General features: G+C 43.4%; 1 pseudogene; it reads right to left on the minus strand.

The window, feature by feature from the left end:
* Positions 1-4,630: 4,630 nt before the first annotated feature.
* The window catches only part of LOC147748029 (cytochrome P450 2D15-like), a 433,488-nt pseudogene continuing 416,155 nt past the window's right edge, over positions 4,631-21,963 (minus strand).

Genomic DNA, 21,963 nt, shown 5'->3' on the forward strand with positions numbered 1-21,963 from the left:
TACTTCACTTCCTTTCACCTCTCATACCTTTCTGTTCTTTCTTACTCATTCTCCTTTCAATTATCAATGCACTATATTTCACTTACTCTTCATTTTTTAAGATTATAGCTCTTTGATGAGAATTGGAGGTAGTTCTGAAAAGAACTTTTGGTTTTCTTCTTTTAACTGAAGAGGAACAAAAACAGGGAATAGAAACTGCTCAACAGGAGCAAAAAGAAAAGAAAAAAATTAGGGGTGGGAAGGGCAGTGATGGTTCTCCAATGCCCGAACCATGAGCAGGACACTTTGCTCCCCATAGGTGAGGAGTTGATTGCAGTATCTGCATCTGACGACCCCATGGTTGAATGCAGGTTGAATGTTTGCTACCTGCCCCTGAGATTGTTCTCTTCCAGAAGAAGTTGCTCCTCCTGTTGATGTAGAGGCCCCATCTCTGGGAACCTCCTGTGCCAGAGCCCTGACACTTTCCCGGGCAAAATTCTGGGGGTGCCTCCTCTCCACATGGCGAATCATGGTGAAGTTGCCAAAAGAGTATTTTTTTGGGGGGTTACCCCGTGACAGGACCTGTTTGCAGATCCTGCACTCTACTTTTGGTGCATTCACCTTCTTCTGGCCTTCTGGAAACTTAAAAAATTTCCAGATGAAATGTTCCTTCACCTTTGGGGTAGGAGGCTCTTCATCAATGAAATCATTGGAGTCATCTTCACTGCTGGATGGTCTGGCAGCCATGATGAATCCAGGAATATGGAGCAGCAAAAAAGGCAGGTCTTTCAGTCACAAAAGTGAAAGAAGAAGTGAAGGAAATGGGTGGGGATTTCATTCATTGTAAAAAAAACTGTTAGCAACCAATGAAAAGTGTTATTTTAGGGTCACATGACCCGACGCGTTTACGCTGCGCGCTCCGGAGCACTTCCGGGTGCGTTTACGCAGCGCGATCGTAGGCGCTTCCGGGGCGCAAACGTGGCGCGATCGTAGGCGCTTTTCCGTGCGTTTATGCGCCGCGCACGTATGCGCTTCCGAGGGCACTTACGTTGCGCGCCGAAGTGACGTCATCAATCTTTTATAGAAATGCATAATCATTTTCCATATTAAAAAAAACAAATTTTATTTGTATGGTACGAAATGTTTTGCATTATTATTAACTTTTCATTCATATTTTTTTTCACGAACGACAGTTGCGCTCTGGGTGCGCTTTCAGATGAGCTCTCGGAGAAGCTTACAGGAGAGCTTATCTGAAAGCTTCCCGGAGCGCGCACCCAGAGCGCAAAAGAAAAAAATTATAAAAAAAATGAATACTTAAAAAAAAACAGCAAATTGTAAAAAAAAAAAAGGTTAGAAACTCGATATACAAAGGAATTAGCATTTAAATAACTATGAAATTCACTGAAAAACCCATAGGTTTCACACCAGTTATAGTTAGGAATTAGCATTTAAAAAACCTATGAAATTCACTGAAAAAACCATAGGTTTCACACCAGTTATAGTTAGGAATTAGCATTTAAAAAACCTATTAAATTCACTGAAAAAACCATAGGTTTCACACCAGTTATAGTTAGCTGGAAATTTTACTGATATAAAACCATTGAAATTCCCACGTTATAGTTAGATGGACTCACTATAACTTGCGCGTGCAATGCACTGCTGATGACATCACATATTACATCACTCATGACATGGTCAGTGACATCACTCATGACATCACTGATGACACCATCCAGTGAATGTGTGTCTTTCTGAAAAATAAATATATTTTATATATGTATATGTAAAAGTTGATGGAAGAATAAATGTTTAAATAAGTGTCTAAATGGATGGTTTTTAAAAATTGATTGGTTAACTGGCTTATTAAGACATCATCAGCAGTGCATTGCACGCGCAAGTTATAGTGAGTCCATCTAACTATAACGTGGGAATTTCAATGGTTTTATATCAGTAAAATTTCCAGCTAACTATAACTGGTGTGAAACCTATGGTTTTTTCAGTGAATTTAATAGGTTTTTTAAATGCTAATTCCTAACTATAACTGGTGTGAAACCTATGGTTTTTTCAGTGAATATATATATATATATATATATATATATATATATATATATATATATATATATATATATATATATATGGGCACTAATATAACAGGACAGATATCACCTGATTATTATGAAGTCTTGTTCTAGCTGGGATAAACAGAATGGAGAGCAAGGGTTTTATTAGGGGCGAGCCCTTACCCCTGAGGTATAATCAAATAAACAACGAGGACTGTCCCACTATGTTGGAGTGTTGGAATCTAGTTAGTATTCCATGTCACCTGTAAGTGTGGCTGTATCAGCTGGGCACAAGCAGTCTTTGTTTAAAAACCCCTCACACACCAACCTGGTTGGTGTCATGCTTCATCATCGGGGTCCAACCAGGCAGCCGAGTGCCACCTGGTTGTGCTTCAACGCCTGACTACAGCGGAGTGGACCAAGTCAACTTAATAATCATAATTTTTTTACTACTAGTTGCAACACATAGCTTTTAATCAACACCCTGGGCCGCCACAAATAAATTACCAGGCAAAGATTCCCAGAGGTGTATTTTAACATTCACTCTTCATTCACTTCACACTATTGCACGACACCCGCTCCGCTGCAGTCAGGTGTTGAAGCACAACCAGGTGGCACTCGGCTGCCTGGTTGGACCCCGATGATGAAGCATGACACCAACCAGGTTGGTGTGTGAGGGGTTTTTAAAGAAAGACTGCTTGTGCCCAGCTGATACAGCCACACTTACAGGTGACATGGAATACTAACTAGATTCCAACACTCCAACATAGTGGGCCAGTCCTCATTGTTTATTTGTCTTGTTCTAGCTGTCATCTGGGTCCCTCTCTTGTCTGTGCCTTGGCTCATCACAGCTTCTCCCCTGCACTCTTGGACACACATCTGCGCCGATCACTCTGCACTGGATTCCTCTCTCCCACAAACTGTCTTCACCTTCCAACTTCAGTCTAATGATATAGTTTCTGCCGCTCTGATAACCGTCCGCTCCACTAGCTTCTTCACTCTGTCTGATTGTTCCAGCTCCAATGTCCAACTCACTCCAGCTGCTCCCACAGACTAATCCACGATATAACTTCAGTCTCTTCCAAGAGGTATCACTCCAAACTCCAGCTGTTAACTGCCTGCTCCAACTGATCTCTCATGATGTAACTTCATTCTGTATCCAAGGCATCTTACTCCAACTGCAAAGCAACTTATTCTGACTGCATCTTCTCCAGACTGCATCTCATTCTGACCAGCTCCCTCTGATCACAACTCCTTCTGACAAGTAACTGCTTCTGACTGCTTTCTTCAGCTCCAAAAACCATCTGAACGCTCTCATTCCAAGATTCATCTGACAGCTCTCTTCAGCTCCAAAAACCATCTGAACGCTCCAAGATCCATCTGAACACTCTGCCTCTCTGCACTTCGCTAATATAGAATGCTCTCCCCTAGTGGAAAGTTCCAGCCAGTAGCCTCCTCCCACCAAATCCATGTACCAGGCTCCCTGCTTCAGACGCCCTCACAGTGATCAACTGCTTGTTTCGTCTAGAGACTTGAGCCCAGAGACATTTCTTGATAAGATTCAGCTCCGGCCGGTTCTCTCTAGTTTGCAAAGAGCGAACAACACCTCATAACTAAAACATCACACTTGACCTACAAACATCTCAGTCTGCAGAGGCAGAAAGGAAAATGGAGTATCTCTGGTTCTGGGCCTTGTAGGCCCGAAAAGGATGTAATAGACACATAGCTCAAAGTACATACACAAACCCTACTAATAGGTAATATAAAGTCAGAACTACATGATCCACCTCTACTATAGGTTTTCAGGCCTGAGAATGATGAAAGGACACATAATTATGTCAAAGCCAATAAGCAATAGATGGATTAGAGTCAAAAATAAGGGATCTATCATCATATAAAGCGGCTATCCTCTAGTTTATGCTTCTAGGTCTGAAAAGAGGCCTGAAAAGGACCAAAACAAGCTAAAAATAGGGATCTAGGATGGTAGCAAGCTAAAGTCACCATCACTCAGAAATAGAGCCAAAAACCCGGTCATACACTGTGCTGCGAGATATTGAAAGTGCAGGATATCTTTATACGTATGCCCCATAATCCCTAATGGTTCTGACCTGGCAGTGATTGTACACATGACTTAAGTAAAGTATCTATGAAATAAATCATCAATGCAATTGTGCATGCCATTTGTATATGTCATTTGCCATTTCTACATTTAATGTAGGGCTTTGAAAGTGTAGGAGAGGACTTTGAATTATGAGCCATATTAGGGATAAACAAGTAAAAATAAACAAATGCTGATGTATAGTCACCATATCAATATATGGTAAAAACCCATTGGAAATAACAGCAAAAAATTAGCTTTGACTGTAGATTTGTGAAATTCGCTCAGAACCCGTCCCTCATCACAGAACATAGCATTCAGGAACTTAAAATGTAATTCTCTTTGGTAAATTTCACAGAACATAGCATTCAGGAACTTAAAATGTAATTCTCTTTGTTAAATTTCAGCAATAATTTCCTAAAAGAGACATCAGGGGCTCTATTGTTTTAGATATAATATTTTGTAGGTGTTTTGCCTTGTAAAGGGGTTTTCTTCATCTCACTTCAACACATAACTGGTAAGGCATTGGGGGTCTGAGGGTGTTGCCGGTGCTCTCTTCACTAGGCCTTGGCTGATCCCTTGGGATGGAAAAAGTGAACTGCTGAAGAAAAGTGGTGAAGAAGAGAAAAAGCTCTATTCTTGCCAGCTTCTCCCCCAAACAGACTCTGCGTCCTGAGACAAAAGGGAGAAAGGGAGAGAAATATTTTATTTAAAAATCTGTTTATTGAGTATATAACAGACAACAAAAATCAAACAAATTGAGGACACACGTCCCTGTTAGAAAAATATCAAATTGAGTCCACTATCCACGTTACATAGCATAATATTTTGATAAGAACATACATGGCAGAATCAATCCCATTCAATACACCCCAGGTCTTCCTCTCAGAAGTAAGCTAGGGTAAAAAAGGAAATTGTGTAGTACCATCCCACCACAAACAACCCTGATAAATTTCACGTCTCGGGGATAGACCAAAGAAAACATTCAATAATCCAAGCATTGTATGGGACTTTATTGTTGTCAAAACAATGGAAAGGTTAATGTCCTGCTATGTATGACGTCCTGATGCCTAGGTTCTGTCCTCTATTCGTGGGGACATTTTAGTCTAAGAAAGCAACAGGGAACTGTCGTCAATCTTATACAAATAAATCAGCGCCGAGACACCTTCGGGTATTTGTTGCGCTATAAAAGTTGCGTAAATAAATAAATAAAAGGGAAGAGAAACTCTCTTCAGGGAGAGGGGAGAAAAGGTAGGATGCTGTAGGAGGATCTAGACCACGGGGGAAAACAAGAGACTCGTAGGGGGGTAGGAGGATAGGCCTCCTTGCTCAAGTAAGTAATTTCGAGGGCTAAGACATTCCAAAAGTGAAGAAACCATGTGGCTACAGGGGATGGATGCAGCTTCTTCCAAAATTAGGCTATGGACTGCCTAGCAGCTCCTAACATGTGTAGAATCAAGCTCCAGCCCGTGTATGTCCTAGCAGTTAGTGTTAAGGGTTTACTTTAATGCCCAAGAAGGTGACTATTGGAGAGGGGGGAATAGGAAACCTCAATACCTCTTTGAAGTGGCTAAGGATCTCTTTCCAAAACATTGTGAGGCTCGGGCAGGACTACCATATATGAATAAAGATACCTCTGTCTCCCCGGCACCTCCAGCCCGTCGGGGGAAAGTTTGGGAACATTTGTTGCAAACAGGTTGGGGTGTAGTACCATTGCGTCATGAGTTTATACGCTGACTCACATTGCAGCGTACTATGGAATACCTTCGGGATATCCCGCCATAATAAACCCCAACTTTCTGGAGGTATATCCTCTTCCAGACCTGAAGCCCACTGCGTCTGATATGCTTGGGGTGTGGATCGCTGGGAGTGCTGTTAGACAGTATATGTGTGAGAAATCAAACTCTTTGTTCCCTCAAATTTGCGAACCAGGGATTCAAAAGAAGTTAGTTGTCTGGTGGCTCCGTGAGTATAAGTCTGGGATCTGAGCCAATGCCATATCTGGTAGTGTTGCATCAGTGCCCCTCCGTGAGTTGAAAAGCTGGCTTACATTGTTTAAATGAAAATAATGTATTGCCTTGGAAAAAGGACCTGAATAACCCAGCATTCCCCAGCCATCCACGCACTAAATGCCTGAGGTTGCATTGCAGGGGGGAACATGGTGTTATGAGCCAAAGGCATGATAGGGGAGGGGAAATGTAGTCAGCCCTCGGAATAACATTAGTTTATCCCATAACTCTAAAACTGTCTTCGTGAGGGTGGCTATGTATGCGCTACAGGGACGAGCTCTACGAAGAAGCCAGACCAAGTCCCACAAAGGTCTACAGGACCCTGCTCGGTATAAGCAAAACCAGTGTTTTTTGCTCTTGCGAACTACCCACTACGATATTGTACCGGAGATGAAAAGCCCAGTAGAACTCCACAAGATTGGGGCACGCAGGCCCATCCCAGTCATGAGGTAGCATCAAAATCCTATTAGAGAAGCGTGGTTAGGATTTCCCCCATATAAATTGCATAAAATGGCATTGAAGGGCAGGAATATCAGAATGTGGTATTGGAGTGGGAAGAGATTGAAGGAGATATAAGATCTGAGAGAAATGTTTTAAAAATGCAATTGACCTTTATATTTGTAATCCTTGCTTACATTATTCCTTTCCACATTCACTCCAGCATCAACATTTTGTGATATGGCAAATAAAAAAATGTGTCTTACCTTTTCAGAAAATCTGCCTGGGGGCAAATTACATAAAGTGGCCTGGGAGTGCAATGGGTTTGAGTGCCCCAGTGCACTTAGGTATTACAGAAGGGGCCACAGACATTGAGTGGTCTCTAATGTAATACTGATTACACTGGTGCACATGTAGGCCCAGCAATCTCTCGAGAGGGCATTTCCTCATTTCCATAGGGGCATGGCCTCATGCAAATGAGGTATTCTCTTTGCCTCTGCGCCTGCCATATTATATATATGGCCACAAAGGCAAAAAAGCCATCAGGAGGCACACTAACAGAGCGCCACAAAAGCGTGTCAGTGTGCCCCGTGAGGGCCGTCTTCTGGAAGGGGCAAATGGGGTACTATGGACCTCCCAGAAATCACCTGCTGGCGGGTGCACTCATTCACAGCACCACCTGCAAGCAAATTTCTGTCCCCTCTCTAAAGTGCAATGGCATGCTGCATGTACAGTGAAAAATGAAGCGGCTGATTAAACAGCCTCTCCGAATTTCCCTGAATGGGCAGCCCCGAGTTTGTGACTCTCCTCAGGGCAACACATTCATTGCAGTCATGTACACTGTTCATGTTTGCGCCTGGTGCATCTGCTTAAAGGGGCACTATAGAGCGAATATGGAGAGTGCCCCCGATACATAATATGAGCCCTGGTATCCAAATATTTTTACTTTAATTAGTATGTAACCACGTTATGTCCTTTAAATGACTAACTAAGATGTTATAATGAAAACAACCTTTGGGAAATATTGAGATTAAGTAAACAAATAAGATTTTCACTGCTGGCAGTTTAGACATCATTCTCCTAACATTGGACTTGCTATAGTCAACAGCTCAGGGAGATGGTTGCCCGCATAAAGCTTCAGGTAGAAATTCGCAGCCCTACGTGAATGAATATTGTTCCATTTAGGTTGCTATGTGCCAGGGATAGGCCCATGCAACAGCGCTGCACATTTTCTTACATTGCTCTCTATCTGCACAATTACATTTTACTGCGAGCTTTTGCACATACTTGCATGTGTGACAAAGTTAGATCTGCTTCCCTGAAACTGCATTACTTACACATATGGCTTCATGCAACATTATCATGATGCCTTGAACACTTAGTACAAGGCCGCTGCTCACCGTGTGCAAATGAGCATATCAAGGGAGAGAGAGAGGACTAGAAAGCTAGTCCGGATCCCCAGGGGTTTAACTGTGTTATCAACAAGGACTAGCATTGTGTGACCGTAGTAGGACTCTGGACTATATTATCAGCAGGCACCTAGTAGCTGTTTTCATGAAGCCCTCACCCACAAACCTAGTTGGTAGCATGCTTCATAATCGGGCCCACCCAGTGACACCTAATGTGTCCCGGGTGTGCTTCAACGCCTGATTACAGCAGAGCAAGTATATTACTGAAAGTGCAGTGTGGTGAGTGATGAGTTGAAGGTTAAAACGGCTTCTCAGTGGTCCCAGTACCCGAGGGTAATGTCATTCTATCTACATCCACGGGACAACAGGGCTATCTGCATACCAATAGCAATGCTACTCTGCAGATACATCGCAAGGAAGCTTTTTATTATAAATAAATAGGCATTTCTATGGGACAGACAGCTGAGTCACTTCAGGATACATCAAGAGGTCCCTTCATGCTGAGGCTTCACTAAGCAGCTGCCTAAAATCTCTGTGAGGGGTATCCAGTTCATGACCAGGACGAGGTCCTACATTCTGTCCCTCCAGGTACAGAATGTAGATCATCCCATTGGGGGATTCTTGTCTCTAGATATACGCATTCACACACACCCTAGACACACATAGTGTAGGGACTGCATAGAACGAGTACGCCTGATTACTACCTTGTTTTATATGCTTGCATATATACATTGTTCTTAGCACCATAGTGGAACTATACCTGCTATTTTCCATTTTGGTGCTTGTAATTACTTTCATATACTTCTGTCTACTGATTATCGCAGCACATGTATTCAATACAAGAATAATGTTGGTTCAATATATATATATATATATATATATATATATATCAAAGAATGGCCCATTGTGTATTTTGTATGTAGAACAAGAGTGCACGGGTGACTGAGAAAAAGTGTTGTAGATCTGTTACCACAATCCCTGAGGGGTCAAGGTTGTTACGTTCAGTGGTTGCCTGAAACCATTTTCTCCCCGTTTGGGTTAAGGGAGGGCTTAATGTGGCACTGTGAGCTACCTAGTCTCCTGGCCCATATATATTGCAGGGTTGCATGGAATCAGTCTAAGCACATCACCCGAAGTTTATGTTGTCCAAAAATGCGCAGATCTTACAGATTAGTGGGAACTACACAACAAAGTGGTGCAATATTAATTCACATTCCTGTTTGAGGTTTACACAGAACTGTCTCTATAACAATAAAGAAAAGGGCACTTGACTAATGAGTGAATATGCACTAATAACATCAAGAACTTCTCTGGGGTGTGTAAAAGGCAGTGCGGGACAAGGTGGCTACTTGTGACTGTGTTTGACGGCTACTTAAAACTTTACTGTACCTTCACATTCACAACAAATGTTGTGGATCTCTGAAACAGCATCCAATTTAACCTCTCCATCCTTTACATTAGGCACCAGAGTATTTTAGGCACCAGGATATTTAAAAAAACTAGTAATGAGCCAGTAAAATAGGCCAGGAAACATCAGATTCCTTGATCATTGATACCTTCCACGAATCTAAAAATCCATGAAATATGTGAACACATGTGTACTAACAACATTCGAAGAATTCCTCAACTCGGTGTAAATTATTGAAGAATAAAATTGAGACCTTGAATTTCCTTCATCTGTATGGCCTGATACTGACTTAGCGGATAGCAAAATGCTTCGGATGTCACATGAAGGATACTGGGAGGGTTAAACAACAAATTCACGACTGAGTCAGTTAAATTAATTGCTTTGCATTCTACTAGACACAGACCCAATGAAACTGAGACAGCGCACTGAAAATAGTTCATCTACATCAACAAAGATGGAAGTCAGCATCAAAGCATTACCAAATCCTGATTGATATGACAACATATTCTGTTCAACTTCTCAAGTTGAGTTAAAAAATAAATTCTCTTTCATCAATGGGAAATATCGCTCCATCATTTTTCGTACATTTATGTTGTAGCTTAGAGCCATGCAATATTTTAAATCGAAGGGCTCTTCTTCAGCTTTTCGCCTCAATCCCAGCTCAATTCCAGCTCTATCAAACACCACGTCAATTGAATTAATTTCTAGGCGGAATTAACCAGGATGAACCTCCACACACTTCATCTTTGGTGACTTCAATAATGGCAGAGGAAAAAATACTCTCTGTAGTGGGCAAATAATTGTTTCATAAAACTGAGTGTAAGTACCCACTTCATTTGCAGTTCAAACAATGAAAAGATACATTTGGCGGACTTGAAACTTGATCTTGGTCGGTCGGTTTTAACAAGTTCACAAGGTTATATATCAGATTTTGTTAGCCCAAATTACATCATAATATCCTGGCATGCAAAGAAAAGAAGGTTGTGGCAAGTAAAACAGCAACCAGATCAAAACTCACCTCATAAAAATGGACGGAATGATGAATGGGGCTGACTTCCACAGACACTGATCTCATCTAATATAAGTCAATGGCAGATAAAGGAAAGCATGAGTGGAGCATAGGAATAATCTGAGTTTACTGTCCTAGATTTTTTTTTGAAATGTATATCAGATTCTCTGTTTGCGCGAAACCTGGTCAAGGAAGGCATATCATCTGCAAAATGATATGACCTGAAACAAACCAACAGTAAAACTTTCAGATAAAGGTTGTTCATCTGGGGAGGCGGGGATGACTGGCGGGCTGTAGACCTTTATCTCCAATAGATCGGAGGTCTCTCAGACAGAGATTACAATAGATTACAATTACATATTAGTACTGCAACTAACATGGGATGGAAACAAGCACCAACAAGTAGCCTTCCTGCATAATATATGCATATCACCAAATTATATATAAAAACATAGGGGCTTATTTATGAGCCTGTACGCCTGCTTTTCGTGACCCTGCGGTGGCGTAAAACATATGCCATGTTGCAGCATATTTACAATGCTACATTATAACTGCGTCAGGTATAATGTATGCAGGGTGGGTGTTTTGTCGCAACAAAGCCCCGTAGAAGTGCTGCAGTGAAATCTATGAGATTTCACTACGACACATCTATGCCGGCAATGCGTCAAAACCTTACGCCAGCCTTATGGCAGGCGTAAGGGTGACGCAGGCCTTTTCACATGGGGCTTTCCCCATGTGAAAGGAACATTGCTGGAGTTGCTTCAGGCTTCTGACACAACACTAGCAATGCGTCACTTTCTACGCCGACAGATACGTCAGAAATACTGACATATCTGTCATTTCTTGCGACATGATGCATCCTATTGTAAATATGACTCATCATTGATGTAGCAAGGAGGGTGCACTGAGAAGTGGCGCATCACTGCTTTCACACAGATATGCACCAGTTCTCATAAATGAGGCCCATAGTACAAAAAAAATGCTAACTGAGCACATTACGAAATTACGGAGAGATAGGGAGAATGTGGATCTGATCCTTATGGGTGACTTTAAAGAAATATTGGAACTTCAGCATATAATTCCGGACCTCTTGGATGAGCTTCATAAACTTTTGTATATTGAGAGCATGGAAAAGGGCTCTAACCTACTGGAGGAAGTAATACCAACTTTTGCAAAAAAATATTTAGTCTTCCAGTAAATAATCTTAATTTCAGATTTCCACCAGACATTCCAGCATCTTTTACACATTCTCTTGGAGGCAAACTAAACTTGGAAGCATACACCATGGTTTCCCAGACACATTTAGTACAAATTAACTCACCCAAAATTGTCCAGTGGCAAGCAACTGATCATTGGCTATGAACTATTGAATTTAATTGGAGCCCTAATTTAAATGAACAGCTGCTTAATATCGTCAGTGAAGAGGGTACCACCAGCTATTGTAGACTAATATGGAATCTGCAATGTGACCTGCGGAATGAGGATTGGTTGGGATCAAAAGGGGGTACTGCAGCCACAATCAGCCTATAATTAGTCCCATATATACATCTAATTGGGAGAACATCTTACATTCTCGAGTAGACTTGTGTCTCACTGATACAGACCATGCATTAGACAATCAAAATTGTCTATTCAAACTGTCACATTGTACACTCCAACCTTAAGAGTGATGAAAAAACTGTTCAACTGACTCATAAAGAGCTACACTCAGGTACATTCCCAAGCAGCATACTATGATATGGAAAATGTTAGCCATCAACTGTTGTTTTTGCATTTGTCACCCTGAGTGGGACGGGTATGCTCAGACGTGAGTCCCGTGCTCTCCATGCCACTGGAGTCAAGCTATCCTGGCTGATGAGGGCTGAAAGCCCGAAACCGGTCCTAGGATGCTTGATTTCAGTCCCGGGAGGACCTGGCTTGGCAGTTCGAGCTGGACTGTTCCCATGGGGCACAGGGTCAAGACTGATTTGCATATGGCTAGGTTCAAACTGGAATGGCATGGTGAGCAAAACGATGATGAATTTAGGTCCAGATCTCTGTACTGGGGTGAATGTATGACATTGTTCTTCATTCAGTGTTCAGCAAGTAGTGCCAGCTGCACCATTTAAGCCTTCTACAGCTGCACAGCAAGTAGTGCCAGCTGCACCGTTTAGGCCTTTTACAGCTGCGCAGCAAGTAGTGCCAGCTGCACCGTTTAGACCCTTCACAGCTGTGGCCACTTAATCCGTGGGGTCAGGTCAGATTGAGTTAAGAGTGAAATGCACTCCTTCGCCCCATTCCCTCACAGCTGCGCAGCACTTAGTGCCTGCTGCAATGCTTAGGTTTACACAAGTGCCCATCCTTTGACTTTTGCTGCATTGGCAGCAGCCCAGACATTCTGGACACAGGGCATTTGAGCCCCCCTCTGCGATGGCCAATTGGCCAGGGAGACTGGGAGGTTTGGTGGGGCCAGGCCCTATTACGATTATGTGCTGCTAGGTAATATTATTCATGTAGTATGATTTACGCACCTGGCTCAGGGTACCTCTTAAGGTGGTCTATGAGGATGAGGTTGTCTTGCATTGTCTGGTTATGCTAGTGAGATTTTGTTTCCACCCTGTGCCTTTTGCCCCTAATGTTAGTATTCTCAGGAGGCTAGGGTCCTTTATTAGTCTGTTGAGATTATGGGTGTACAATGCGGTTGGGGCCAAACATGTTTTTTGTTACAGGCCGATGCCAAGCACAGTGATCACCAATGGTCACTGGGTGTTTGTCTCTGATCTGTTTTACTTTTACTAAATTTGCTTTGTGATGGCTCTGACAGTGGTCCAGCTGGCCCTGTCACATGTAAACAAATCCCTTGTAAATACTATCTAGTGCCAGGGGGCATCATGTACACCTAGTTGTAGGGCCCAACAAATACCAGCGGAATCACAGGGCCTTCCAAGCCCCCCATCTTCTTCTGCTCTGAAGTAACAACCTATTCCTAATCACATTAGTTCAACTATCTTCACCCGATGTCTGGAATATGTGCCCCCTTTTTGTCCTTATACTTCTCCTCACCACCGCTTTCCTAGTGACACCCTTCTCATATCCCCCACCCTCCTCCTCCTCTTTCTCCCAACATGGCCTCACCACTCGTGTTAAGGCTGGAATTAACTGCTACAAAATCGTCTATCCTCCCGGCCAGACTAAAGCCTCAGTAAAACGATTGAAGCATAACACTATTGAATCTATCCCTGATTCCTTATTTGTTGATCAATTTTACAATGGTTGTTTTGGGAGGCTCAAAAACTATTTCATTTTCTTCACTCACGACACTCCCTCTTGGTCCACCAGCTTATATAATTCTCTTAACATCACCTCCTCCTCCTCTATCGCGCATGGGAAACAACTAAAAATGTCCCCCTCCGTGTGTTTCAAAGGCTACTTCACTATCTCACTCTATAATAACGGTACTGTCATGATCCAAGGCAAAGACACCTGTCTCTCACTCTATGACCACCTCTTCCCCTCCCTACTCCCTTCCTCTGCGACCAGGTTCTCCCCTGACTCTTCACCTAGCTCCATCCACTACTCCATTTCTCCTCCCCTGACCCCCCTACACTCCAATAGGCTGCACTCTCGAGAAGCACATGTCGGCCCTCTTCCCTCCCTCCCCCCTATGCCCACCTCTCCCATTCCTCCCCCTCACAGTATGCCCCCCTTCATCACGTCAGCCTTACCTCTAGCTGATAAGCTCCTTGTCCAATCTGCAACGTCCCGGTACTCCAATCTCATCTCCTCCCCCATTTTCCTATCTGCCACCCCCCTTTTTAGTCCACCTCTCCTCCAACCCTCTACCCCAGTTAACTTTCCATATGCTCCCCTCATTCCTCCCTCTCCCCCTCTTCTCTACCCCCTTCGTCCCTCGCTATTTACCCCAACTTCTCCACAAACCCATTGCATCTCTCTCCTTCCCACTACTCCTCCAGCATTGCTGTGCTACCCCCTTCCCCCCTTGGTAACCCTTTCCATTTCCCCCCCTCGGTCCCATCAGAACCATTTACTTTCTTCAACATCCCTTTCTCCCAACCCCCCTCACTCTGCCGGATACCCCTTCCCTCAAAGCCAACTCTCCAAGCTGACAGGACCTCTCCAATCACCTCCCCTCTTTTCCTCACAAACCTCCTTCATTCCTATGACTCCACTCAGTCCTGCCCTCTCCTTCTGCATCACCGCCTCGATCCGCACCCATCTCCCCCTAATTTTGTCCTTAATTCCTTTCCTTCTTCCAACGCCAACAAAGACAACTCCCCTCTCACCTCTGATATACCAACTCCCGCTCTCAACCTCCACCTTTCCCCACCTATGAACCATATACCCCAACTCTCCTCCTGTCCCCCCACCTCTCCCTGCCTTCCGCCACCAATTTCACCTCCTCCTGTTTCCATCGAGCCACCCAACTGCCCGTGCTCTGCCCTACTATCCCTGGAAAATAAGCTAGACTCTCTTATCACCTTCATCTCCCAGCTTGTAGCTTCCATTTAACTGTTAAGCTCCAAGGTTTCCACTTTTTCACACACCTCAACTCCTTTGGAAAACTTTCACCATCCCACTAGATGCACCTCGCACCCCATAACAGCCAAGCATAACCTTTCGTCTGCAAACATCATCAACTCACACAAGCCCCTGAACGCCACCCCTCTCCAACCTGCATCTCCTAGTAACCCTACTATCTACACTATTCCGACCAACTCCTCTGTCAGAACCAAGCATCCACCTAAACCCCGCCGAGCATCCCCGTATAAGATCAATATCCCCATCACTCCTCATAGCCCAAGTTCCCCCTGTCACCAAAACAGTCTTGACAGAGCTGCGCTGTCTGCTCCACAACTGCAGATCTGCAATCAAACACAAACTTGAAATCTCCGACACCATCACCCATCACAACATAGACATGCTCTTCCTCACAGAGACCTGGTTCAACGATACCTCTCATTCTATGTTTGATCTCCTACTACCCACAGGCTATTCTTTACTTAGGAATGATAGAATTGAAAAAGTCAGGGGAGGTGTTGCAGTCATCTTTAGAAACTCCCTTCAACTTAAGGCTTCTCCTGTCAGCTCCTTCCGCACATTTGAATGCCTATCTCTTGAGCTTCAATTACACCACCGCTCGCCCCTCAGATTCCATCCCATTTACTGCCCGCAGTGCAGCGGCCCTTTGTTTATGGAGGAACTCACTGACTTCATCAGCAACTAATACTCGCAAAGTGACAATCAGACCTTCGTGGGTGACTTCAATCTCCACTGGGGACGCTTCTGCGAATCTGCTGGCCACCTTCCTCTCTGCAAACGATCTTATCCAACATTGTTCAGAATCAACACACTCCATGGGCTCAATCCTGGACCTTGTTATCTCTAAAACAGACATGCTTTCCATCGCTACCCCTATTCATGTAGACTGGTAGGACCACCTCCTCATCCCTTTCGCTCTTCACCTATCACACTCTATAACTCTTAGCCAACCTAAGAGGGCTACCTCCTGGTTTCATAAGACTAAAAATATTGACGTTGGTTCCCTCTGTGAATCAGCTTTGCTATCATTACACAGATAGACCTGAACCTAGATTTTGACGAGCTCACCTCCCAATGCCTCCCAGTCCTTGCCGTCGAAATCAATAACGTTGCTCCACTCCAAAGCAAAAAGAAAAGGCTCACTCCCTCAGCACCTTGGTTCAACAAATCCCTCTATGAAGAAAGGAAGCACCTAAGATGCCTGGAGAAACAATGGAGGCAAGAGTCCTCCACCAATAATTTGGCCACGCTTCGTTAAGCAAGATCCAAGTACCATAAGCACATCTTCCTTGGGAAAGCGTCGCACTTCAGAACCCTCCTTGACTCAGCCAAAAATAGACCCAAAAAACTATTTGATCTCATCAAGATTCCCAACTGCTCTCCCCAACCTCCAAGTTGGAGGATTCTACAAAGAAAGCAGTGGAGTGGATTTCGCTATTTTCTTTGACGAAAAAGTGAAATCATTTGTGGATCAGGTCGCCCATCCTACCACTCCAGAGGAGCGCAAATCCTTAGCCATTTGGCAGAACTTTGACCCCATCTCTGAAGATGCCCTCCTCAAGTGCATCCGCAAAACAAAGCCCTCCAACCATTCCCTTGACCCCATCCCTAGTGCCATTGCCATTGACTTCTATACCCATTCCCTTTCCTATTGGACAGCTCTGGTCAACCTCTCCCTCTGTCAAGTCTCCCTTCCTGTCTCCTTCAAAACTGGGCAGGTCACCCCTCTGCTTAAAAAACCCACTGCTGACCTCAACAATTTCCGACCCATCACTAACCTACCCTTTCTTGCGAAGATCACAGAAAGATGTGTAGCGAAACAACTCTCTCGTCATATCAAGGACAATAATCTTCTTGACAATTTTCAGTCCGGCTTCATCCAAAACTGCAGCACTGAAACAGCCTTGCTGCAAGTGATTGATGACGCACGCTGCGGATATTCGACTCGGGGTGGGTCTTGTCTTCGAATCCTTCTTGACCTTTCTGCAGCCTTTGACACTGTCAATCACAACACTCTCCTCAGCATTCTTCAACAGAGAAAGGGCATGTGAGGGGTATCCAGTTCATGACCAGGACGAGGTCCTACATTCTGTCCCTCCAGGTACAGAATGTAGATCATCCCATTGGGGGATTCTTGTCTCTAGATATACGCATTCACACACACCCTAGACACACATAGTGTAGGGACTGCATAGAACGAGTACGCCTGATTACTACCTTGTTTTATATGCTTGCATATATACATTGTTCTTAGCACCATAGTGGAACTATACCTGCTATTTTCCATTTTGGTGCTTGTAATTACTTTCATATACTTCTGTCTACTGATTATCGCAGCACATGTATTCAATACAAGAATAATGTTGGTTCAATATATATATATATATATATATATATATATATCAAAGAATGGCCCATTGTGTATTTTGTATGTAGAACAAGAGTGCACGGGTGACTGAGAAAAAGTGTTGTAGATCTGTTACCACAATCCCTGAGGGGTCAAGGTTGTTACGTTCAGTGGTTGCCTGAAACCATTTTCTCCCCGTTTGGGTTAAGGGAGGGCTTAATGTGGCACTGTGAGCTACCTAGTCTCCTGGCCCATATATATTGCAGGGTTGCATGGAATCAGTCTAAGCACATCACCCGAAGTTTATGTTGTCCAAAAATGCGCAGATCTTACAGATTAGTGGGAACTACACAACAAAGTGGTGCAATATTAATTCACATTCCTGTTTGAGGTTTACACAGAACTGTCTCTATAACAATAAAGAAAAGGGCACTTGACTAATGAGTGAATATGCACTAATAACATCAAGAACTTCTCTGGGGTGTGTAAAAGGCAGTGCGGGACAAGGTGGCTACTTGTGACTGTGTTTGACGGCTACTTAAAACTTTACTGTACCTTCACATTCACAACAAATGTTGTGGATCTCTGAAACAGCATCCAATTTAACCTCTCCATCCTTTACATTAGGCACCAGAGTATTTTAGGCACCAGGATATTTAAAAAAACTAGTAATGAGCCAGTAAAATAGGCCAGGAAACATCAGATTCCTTGATCATTGATACCTTCCACGAATCTAAAAATCCATGAAATATGTGAACACATGTGTACTAACAACATTCGAAGAATTCCTCAACTCGGTGTAAATTATTGAAGAATAAAATTGAGACCTTGAATTTCCTTCATCTGTATGGCCTGATACTGACTTAGCGGATAGCAAAATGCTTCGGATGTCACATGAAGGATACTGGGAGGGTTAAACAACAAATTCACGACTGAGTCAGTTAAATTAATTGCTTTGCATTCTACTAGACACAGACCCAATGAAACTGAGACAGCGCACTGAAAATAGTTCATCTACATCAACAAAGATGGAAGTCAGCATCAAAGCATTACCAAATCCTGATTGATATGACAACATATTCTGTTCAACTTCTCAAGTTGAGTTAAAAAATAAATTCTCTTTCATCAATGGGAAATATCGCTCCATCATTTTTCGTACATTTATGTTGTAGCTTAGAGCCATGCAATATTTTAAATCGAAGGGCTCTTCTTCAGCTTTTCGCCTCAATCCCAGCTCAATTCCAGCTCTATCAAACACCACGTCAATTGAATTAATTTCTAGGCGGAATTAACCAGGATGAACCTCCACACACTTCATCTTTGGTGACTTCAATAATGGCAGAGGAAAAAATACTCTCTGTAGTGGGCAAATAATTGTTTCATAAAACTGAGTGTAAGTACCCACTTCATTTGCAGTTCAAACAATGAAAAGATACATTTGGCGGACTTGAAACTTGATCTTGGTCGGTCGGTTTTAACAAGTTCACAAGGTTATATATCAGATTTTGTTAGCCCAAATTACATCATAATATCCTGGCATGCAAAGAAAAGAAGGTTGTGGCAAGTAAAACAGCAACCAGATCAAAACTCACCTCATAAAAATGGACGGAATGATGAATGGGGCTGACTTCCACAGACACTGATCTCATCTAATATAAGTCAATGGCAGATAAAGGAAAGCATGAGTGGAGCATAGGAATAATCTGAGTTTACTGTCCTAGATTTTTTTTTGAAATGTATATCAGATTCTCTGTTTGCGCGAAACCTGGTCAAGGAAGGCATATCATCTGCAAAATGATATGACCTGAAACAAACCAACAGTAAAACTTTCAGATAAAGGTTGTTCATCTGGGGAGGCGGGGATGACTGGCGGGCTGTAGACCTTTATCTCCAATAGATCGGAGGTCTCTCAGACAGAGATTACAATAGATTACAATTACATATTAGTACTGCAACTAACATGGGATGGAAACAAGCACCAACAAGTAGCCTTCCTGCATAATATATGCATATCACCAAATTATATATAAAAACATAGGGGCTTATTTATGAGCCTGTACGCCTGCTTTTCGTGACCCTGCGGTGGCGTAAAACATATGCCATGTTGCAGCATATTTACAATGCTACATTATAACTGCGTCAGGTATAATGTATGCAGGGTGGGTGTTTTGTCGCAACAAAGCCCCGTAGAAGTGCTGCAGTGAAATCTATGAGATTTCACTACGACACATCTATGCCGGCAATGCGTCAAAACCTTACGCCAGCCTTATGGCAGGCGTAAGGGTGACGCAGGCCTTTTCACATGGGGCTTTCCCCATGTGAAAGGAACATTGCTGGAGTTGCTTCAGGCTTCTGACACAACACTAGCAATGCGTCACTTTCTACGCCGACAGATACGTCAGAAATACTGACATATCTGTCATTTCTTGCGACATGATGCATCCTATTGTAAATATGACTCATCATTGATGTAGCAAGGAGGGTGCACTGAGAAGTGGCGCATCACTGCTTTCACACAGATATGCACCAGTTCTCATAAATGAGGCCCATAGTACAAAAAAAATGCTAACTGAGCACATTACGAAATTACGGAGAGATAGGGAGAATGTGGATCTGATCCTTATGGGTGACTTTAAAGAAATATTGGAACTTCAGCATATAATTCCGGACCTCTTGGATGAGCTTCATAAACTTTTGTATATTGAGAGCATGGAAAAGGGCTCTAACCTACTGGAGGAAGTAATACCAACTTTTGCAAAAAAATATTTAGTCTTCCAGTAAATAATCTTAATTTCAGATTTCCACCAGACATTCCAGCATCTTTTACACATTCTCTTGGAGGCAAACTAAACTTGGAAGCATACACCATGGTTTCCCAGACACATTTAGTACAAATTAACTCACCCAAAATTGTCCAGTGGCAAGCAACTGATCATTGGCTATGAACTATTGAATTTAATTGGAGCCCTAATTTAAATGAACAGCTGCTTAATATCGTCAGTGAAGAGGGTACCACCAGCTATTGTAGACTAATATGGAATCTGCAATGTGACCTGCGGAATGAGGATTGGTTGGGATCAAAAGGGGGTACTGCAGCCACAATCAGCCTATAATTAGTCCCATATATACATCTAATTGGGAGAACATCTTACATTCTCGAGTAGACTTGTGTCTCACTGATACAGACCATGCATTAGACAATCAAAATTGTCTATTCAAACTGTCACATTGTACACTCCAACCTTAAGAGTGATGAAAAAACTGTTCAACTGACTCATAAAGAGCTACACTCAGGTACATTCCCAAGCAGCATACTATGATATGGAAAATGTTAGCCATCAACTGTTGTTTTTGCATTTGTCACCCTGAGTGGGACGGGTATGCTCAGACGTGAGTCCCGTGCTCTCCATGCCACTGGAGTCAAGCTATCCTGGCTGATGAGGGCTGAAAGCCCGAAACCGGTCCTAGGATGCTTGATTTCAGTCCCGGGAGGACCTGGCTTGGCAGTTCGAGCTGGACTGTTCCCATGGGGCACAGGGTCAAGACTGATTTGCATATGGCTAGGTTCAAACTGGAATGGCATGGTGAGCAAAACGATGATGAATTTAGGTCCAGATCTCTGTACTGGGGTGAATGTATGACATTGTTCTTCATTCAGTGTTCAGCAAGTAGTGCCAGCTGCACCATTTAAGCCTTCTACAGCTGCACAGCAAGTAGTGCCAGCTGCACCGTTTAGGCCTTTTACAGCTGCGCAGCAAGTAGTGCCAGCTGCACCGTTTAGACCCTTCACAGCTGTGGCCACTTAATCCGTGGGGTCAGGTCAGATTGAGTTAAGAGTGAAATGCACTCCTTCGCCCCATTCCCTCACAGCTGCGCAGCACTTAGTGCCTGCTGCAATGCTTAGGTTTACACAAGTGCCCATCCTTTGACTTTTGCTGCATTGGCAGCAGCCCAGACATTCTGGACACAGGGCATTTGAGCCCCCCTCTGCGATGGCCAATTGGCCAGGGAGACTGGGAGGTTTGGTGGGGCCAGGCCCTATTACGATTATGTGCTGCTAGGTAATATTATTCATGTAGTATGATTTACGCACCTGGCTCAGGGTACCTCTTAAGGTGGTCTATGAGGATGAGGTTGTCTTGCATTGTCTGGTTATGCTAGTGAGATTTTGTTTCCACCCTGTGCCTTTTGCCCCTAATGTTAGTATTCTCAGGAGGCTAGGGTCCTTTATTAGTCTGTTGAGATTATGGGTGTACAATGCGGTTGGGGCCAAACATGTTTTTTGTTACAGGCCGATGCCAAGCACAGTGATCACCAATGGTCACTGGGTGTTTGTCTCTGATCTGTTTTACTTTTACTAAATTTGCTTTGTGATGGCTCTGACAGTGGTCCAGCTGGCCCTGTCACATGTAAACAAATCCCTTGTAAATACTATCTAGTGCCAGGGGGCATCATGTACACCTAGTTGTAGGGCCCAACAAATACCAGCGGAATCACAGGGCCTTCCAAGCCCCCCATCTTCTTCTGCTCTGAAGTAACAACCTATTCCTAATCACATTAGTTCAACTATCTTCACCCGATGTCTGGAATATGTGCCCCCTTTTTGTCCTTATACTTCTCCTCACCACCGCTTTCCTAGTGACACCCTTCTCATATCCCCCACCCTC

The sequence above is a fragment of the Lissotriton vulgaris genome, chromosome 1_1 (genome assembly GCF_964263255.1).
Source record: "Lissotriton vulgaris chromosome 1_1, aLisVul1.2, whole genome shotgun sequence".
Lineage (NCBI taxonomy): Eukaryota > Metazoa > Chordata > Amphibia > Caudata > Salamandridae > Lissotriton > Lissotriton vulgaris.